Below are 6892 nucleotides of genomic sequence, written 5' to 3'. Positions count from 1 at the left end.
TTCCTTTTTAGTTTTATTTTAGGATTCCCTATTTTTTATGTTCATACAGAGATTTCTTTAACTGAAATACCAAATAGTTTCTTTGGTGTGAAAAACTATAATAGTACACAGGATCCTAATGAGACAATTAATAATGTGAAATAGGAAGTAAAGGGCTAAAGGTGTAAGGAAAGTGGGAAGGGTGGGGGAAAGGTAATAAGGGAGAGGAAAAACATATGAAAAACTGAAAAAATGGAAATAAAGTGTTTGTAAATGGGGAGGGGAGGAGGGGGTGAAGGGAGGGCAGGGACAAGGGGAAAAATGAGAATCAAGACCTATTATGTAAAGGTACAGAATCCCAATGATGAATGTAATTGTATTGTATACCTAGATTGTACCAATAACCTCAATAAAAAGAAAAGAAAAAAAAAAGTAGAAAAAAAAAAAAAGAGGAAAGGTTTATTTAGCCCACAGCTTATAGAGGTTTTAGTCCATCATCGACTATAACTCACTACCTCCAAGGTAGGTGGCATAGCAAGCAGTCATCACAGAGGAGAAACAGTTCATGGAGGGAAGAAGGTAACAAAGCAAGCAGGGGATGACAGAGCTCTTTGTGTCCCTTACATCTTATCCAGGCTACTTAGGGCGGGCGGCACTCACACCCTAATCCCAGTGCCCTTGATCCTAGCCTTGCACCATGAATCAATTCCAGATCTCACACTTAGATCCAGACACCTCTGACCACATGAGGCTTTGGGCATCATCTAGACACGAGCCACCATGCCCACCCAGCTCCCATTACGCACAGGGCAGCCTCTAACAGAAGTGCAGAGCTACCTTTCCCTCCCCACCCTTCCTTTCTTCCTTCCTTCCTTCCTTCCTTCCTGTACTGGGGTTTGAACCCAGCGCCTCATCATGCTAGGCAAGCACCCTACCACTGAGGTACATCCCCAGCCCACAGTGTTATTACTTTTCCCTCATTATGACCTTGCATTTCTCTCATTTATTTCTCCTTTTACCTGAGAGATTATGGTTCTTACTTCTTACCAATAAGACATTTCCCCCTCAAGAGATCCTGGAATGCCTCCTAATGTGAGTGGATTCTAAGAGCAGTTCTCTAGCTGGCTTCTAAGAACTTTCCAGAGAGCATTTATGTTTGTTTGTTTTGGTACCGGGGATCGAACTCAGGAACTCGGACTTGCAAGGCAGGTGGCAGCACCACTGAGCTAAATCCCCAGAAAACATGGAGAGCATTTATGGACAAGCAGATTCTTGGGACGCATCCCAGACCCACCAGGTTAGGTTCTGGACTGTGACTGTGTCAAGTTCCCAGTTCCTGCCACCTCAACACCTGGCCACATCCCATGGTCCTTCACGGGGTCCAGGTCTGCTCCAGCAGCACCTCCAGGAGCAGCCCAGATGGACAACCCCTTCCTACGGTAACAACCCCTCCCCTGCTGTATTTTCCTTCATAGAATTTACATCACCCAGTGAAATGCACTTGTTTAGCATCAACACCCATGAGAAGAGACTCTGTAAATGTCTGGTACATGCTACAGACTTACTGACTTGAAAATGAGCATCTAGCAAAGTAGGAACCAACCGGTACTTAACCTGCAAGGTCAATGACTTGTTTCCTATGGTGCGGAAATGAAATGACCACAGGACGGCATCATAGCCAGCTGAATGGCATGAGCTTAGCACCACACCCTCGGGGTCATCTGTCACAGCACAGGGATGCTCTCCCTCCGCATATGTCATAGATGCAGGTCTCCTGTGTGCGGGAGCCTAGCCTTACGCCACCCCAGCAGCCCTGCTACCCCCTGCCCACGGCCCCACTGCCAGGCTGGGAAAATCGGGGTAACAGTGCACTGGAGAAATTCAGAGACCAGGAGGGCCTTCAGGGAACAGAGGGTGGCATCCCAATAAGCAACAGCAGGGCGGTGGGCAGAAGCTGGCCCGAAACAGCTCCTGCCAGTCACGCCCCCCACTTTCCACTTCCCTCTGAGGCACTTCACTATGAAGAGGAAATACAGCCTGGGCACTTGGCTGTGCTCTGAGAAACCACGCCCAATTACACCGGCATCTAGGAGAAACCTGAGAAGTGGGCAGAGCGCAGAACAGCGACAGTGCAATATGGCCGTCCCTCCCGCAAGGACATAACCTACAACCAAGGCAACACACAACTGCCTCCTTTCTCCCTCTGTACTAGCTTCGTTTCCTGCCAACCATGGATTCAGAATTCAGACCCAAACTACTTGGTACTTCTTAACTTTGAGGAAAAAACAATCTTTTTTTTTCTTGTTTTTTTGTTTTTTGAGGCAGGGTCTCCCTTTGTAGTTCAGTCAGGCCTCCAACTATGTAGCCCAGGCTGGCCTCAAATTCGCAGTGATCCTCCTGCCTCAGCCTCTTAAGTGTGGAGATTACAGGCGCACACCACCACACGCGGCCCAAAACAATCATGTCACATTTCTAGGAGTTTGGGCTTTGATCCACTCCTGCAAAGCTGCTAGCATTGTGTTCTCTATAAATTCTTTTTTTTTCCAGCCTGCTCAGAGCCTAAAGTTGTGACCATTTTAGTGAATGATACCGGGTTTTATCTGGCTGCTTGAGTCTAAAATTTAGAAGACCAACTAACGAATACTGGGGGTGTGACTGAATTACAAAACATGAGTGGATGCTAAAACTAGTGAGTGAAAGCCAATGAGGAAGGGAATATTTACATGATATTAAAGTCTCCTCCACAAATTATAAATGCTGGATGAGGCAGCACATGCCTGCAATCCCAGAACTCAAGAGGCTGAGGCAGGAGAATTATTGCCAAGTTTGAGGCCAGCATGGGCTACACAGTGAGCTCAAGGCCAGCCTGAACTCCACAGCAAGACCCAGTCTCAAATCAGAGTAATTATTTATTGATTGTAAGATGAAAACAGTGCGCTAGCCAAGTCACATCCCCTAAGCCTGTGATGGAACCCAACACTGCCAGCAGTGGGCAATGACACGGCTTTGCTCTGACGCAGGCAGGCCGACACGTCACACCCTGTGGCATGTGTTCCTGCCAACAGGCACGGCCTCAACTCATCAGAAACTAACCTGCCAAGCTGGAGGGATGGCCTATGAAACGGCTCGACGATAACTCGCCAGAAGTGCCCAGTCATGAAGGGAAGAAAACACCGGACAGGAGACGGAGGACACCGGACGAGGAAGTTGTCAGCACCAGGCGGCAGGCCAGGCGCTGAGCCCTAAGCAGCTCTCTGGGGTGTGGTCGGAGGAGGGCAGGAAGCACTGAGGGGTACAGATGGGCGCAGGCGCCATAGTGGGGTGCATTCCAGGGGAGAGATGCGCTCCTTCGCAAAGCCGGGAGTAGCACACAGGTCTGTCCTCCTCCAGAAAGACCTGACCACTTCCTGGACATTACCTGGACAGACACACAGCTGCCCTCGGGGCTTAGTTTTCTTTTTAGCTGCTGGTTTTAAAATAATTTTAGATACAAGTTTTTTAAAAAACTATAGTTACTGTATCCCCTACCTTCCACTCGTGAGACCGGAAGTGGACACCAGGTTCCCGATGTCTTGCTCTGCTCTGGGATTCCCCAGGTCCCCCCTCTGCAGTCGCCTCCTGTCCCTGTGCCCTCATGGTGCACAGTGCTCAGTGTCCCAGCCCACAGCCTGGGCCTGGCTCCTGTCTCTCTGTGGTCTCGCGGAGGCTGTGTGTCGGGCAGGGGCACCTGAGGAGGGGCTGCTCCCCTCTCTGCGTCTATCAGGAGGACGAGGTTCACCGCTGGCGAAAGAGCTCGTTCACTGGGTCTCTCTAATGGAAACTTACCCTTTCCCCCTTTACAATTAATAAATCTGCTGGAGGAGGTAACTGGAGAACAAAAACATTCTCTTCTCCTCAAATCCTGCCCACTGATCCTAGTACACACCTGGGGTCTGCCTTCAACAATTACTACTATGGTGTTTCAATGATTTCTCTTTCTTTCTTTTCTTGCTATTTTGCCCAGGCTGGCCTTGAACTCACCATCCTCCTGCCTCAGTCTCCCAAGCAACTGGAATTCCACCACACTTGGCTTCAATGTGATCTTCTATTTTGGTCCTTTCTACATATGTTAAATTATCTTATAAAAGAGACCTGTCCCCTTGCTTCTATGAATTCATTCAGTTATTCATTCACAGTCACAAAGATGTTCACTTTATTCTATGATTATAAACCAGCACTATTATTTACCTTCTTGCTCAACATGCTACAGCTCTGGCCACCGGGGCCCCCGCAAGCTGGCTCCAGTGCCCTTTCAAGAGCCGGTCTCTTTTTGAGCCCTCCTTACTTTCTTTACAAGATACTTTGGGCTCGTGGTGCATTTTTCCTCCCCGGACACTGAATCAACCAGGTCTCCAAAGGCAGGGTTGTAAATCTGTTTGATGATGGCTCCCTCTGGTGAGAGAGCGGAAGACTGACGGGGACCGTGTGCGAAGCGGGCGGCCGGTCTGAGTACCAGCGTCCTACAGAGTGAATGAAAACGGCGAGAGCAGACGCAGAGGCAGTGCTGCGGAGGGCGGAAGGGCACCTCCGGTGACTCCCAGGTTTCTCCAGGGGAGTCTGGCTAAGGGGATGAAGGGCAAAGCAGCTGGGGACAGTGGGGACCCCGGGTTTAAGGCATCTGTGCAGCAGGCTGCAGGCTCTGGAGAGGAACACAGCAGCCGGCATCTGTGAAGCAGATGACACTGCCGGGGGGATGACGGCAGGATGGGGTCAGAATCCTGTGCCCAATCAGGGTACCGGGGCAGACAGGGAACAGAGCCAGAGAAAACTAGGGGAAACGGGACAAAGCATGTCACAGAAGCCTGGAGGGACCGAGTGTCAAGAGAGCAATCAACAGTAAGATAGCAGACAGAACAAGGGAAACAAAACAGGGAAGTGTTCTCACTAAATCTGAGGATGGTATTTCACAACGTTTAAAAGAACAGCTGTAGGGGCCGGGGATTTAGCTCAGTGGTTCTGCCGCCTGCCTCACAAAAGAACAGCTGTGTGTATGAGACAGCACAAGGACGGAGAGATGAGCCTTTGCAGAGGTTCGGTTGTGAAGTCAAGGAAAAGCCTGCTCCTGTCCTGACAGAGGGGGTGCGGGCCTTGCCTCCCACGGGTGCATTCGTTAAACTCCCGCACATCGGTGTGCTGGGCCGGGACAAGACAGAGGCTTCCTTTTGTGCTTGGGGAAAGGAGCCAGAAGGGAGGAAAAAATAAAACAGGGAAGAAGGAAGAGGATCTATGCAGAGCAGGGTAGGAGAGAGCAGAACGGGGAGTGATAGGTTTTTGGTCCTTGCTCTGCAGAAGAGTTCATGGAAGTAACCGTCACACTGCACGTCAACAGCAGTACAGCGACCTTCAGAGTTAAGGCTTGGATGTCCAACATTTTTACTATACTACAGTTGAAACTACAGATGAAAGGTTGACAAATTACCACTTGCTGCCTGCTTTTATATGTCCTTTGCGCCTTAAATTTCAAAAGGTTGTTAGAAAAAAAAAAAAAAACACAAAGAAGATGTGATGGAGATTACATGTTACCTGCAAAGCCGAAAATATTACTGACCCTTCACAGAGAAAGTCTGCCAGTCCCCGCTCTGGGTAGCAAATACACATCACTTTAAACCCAGCCTAATAGATACACAAATTTTGAGAAATAATTTCCCACAATGACAAAGTAACAGTGACAGTCATTTAAAATAAACAGATACCGACTGCCAGAGTTTGGCCGAGGTAATGCAGTTTCCTGGACACTGATCTCATTTCACAGAACAAGTCGGCTTCTACCCTGACTTCAGATACAGCCCTTGACCTGGGTTCTCTTGTGCCCAAAGGAAAAGGAATCCAAATGTTTTTCAGATTTTGTTTGTTTGTTTGTTTTTGGTTTTTTTGAGACAAGAGCCTCTCTATGTAGTTGAGACTGACCTGGAACTCACTATGTAGCCCAGACTGGTCTCAAACTCACAGCGATCCTCCTGCCTCAGCCTCCTCAGTGTGGAATTACAGGTGTGTGCCACCGCACCCGGCTCATTTGTATTTTTAAGGAAACTCCCCTAGAGACCAAGATGTCATGCAGGAGAAAGGTGAAGCACATGACATGGAACAGCACCCGCAGCATTAGTGCAGTGTGCAGTGTGTATCTGCCAGGCACGCTAATTACCTCTGTCGGGAGCTGCTACACACACCCACCGAATCTGGGCCACTCCTACTTCCCCTCAACCTCCCAGATCCCCTCCCAAACGCTACAAAGTCCACACAGATCTATTTCAAATGATGACTATGGGCATTACATCGAGATTTAAAAAAAAAAGAGGGATAGGAAATGACTTTAAGAAAAAGATGAACCATACGTAATGTGTATACATGGGTTATGACTACAATGATATATTTAGTAGACTGTTTGGAACCAGAAATTAATTTAGGGTGACACAGGTAACTGATCTTTTGTGATTTTGCGTGTTTTTGTACACAAAGTAGATTTTAAAAATTTAAATCTATTTCTTACAATTTCAAAAGTAAAGTAGTCAAAATCATCTTTTGAGAGTCAGGGTCTGAAAATGCACATTACAATTTTAAGACGAGTCCAAAGACAGAATCATGATACAACAACTTGAAAAAAGAAAAAAAATTCTTCTAGCATGAAGCAAGCCTGACTCCTTGCTCTGGTCACACCCTGACCTTTTGAGAATACACATAAAAGAAAGACATTCATGCCACAACCTGCCAAACAGTTCCACATTTTCTACTCAGAAATTATTTTTCAGATGCTGTTCAAGAGAGGCTCCTCTGACCTTGAGACCCATGCAAAAGGTCAGCTCAATAGTAAGGCCTTCTGACAGAGGCCCCTCTTGGAAACTTTCCCTCTCAGGAACAGCTGGCCCGTCAGGTTCTT

The sequence above is a fragment of the Fukomys damarensis genome, unplaced genomic scaffold, assembly GCF_012274545.1.
Source record: "Fukomys damarensis isolate Sample0158 unplaced genomic scaffold, DMR_v1.0_HiC HiC_scaffold_32, whole genome shotgun sequence".
NCBI classification, from domain to species: domain Eukaryota; kingdom Metazoa; phylum Chordata; class Mammalia; order Rodentia; family Bathyergidae; genus Fukomys; species Fukomys damarensis.
This window is presented reverse-complemented; position numbering follows the sequence as displayed.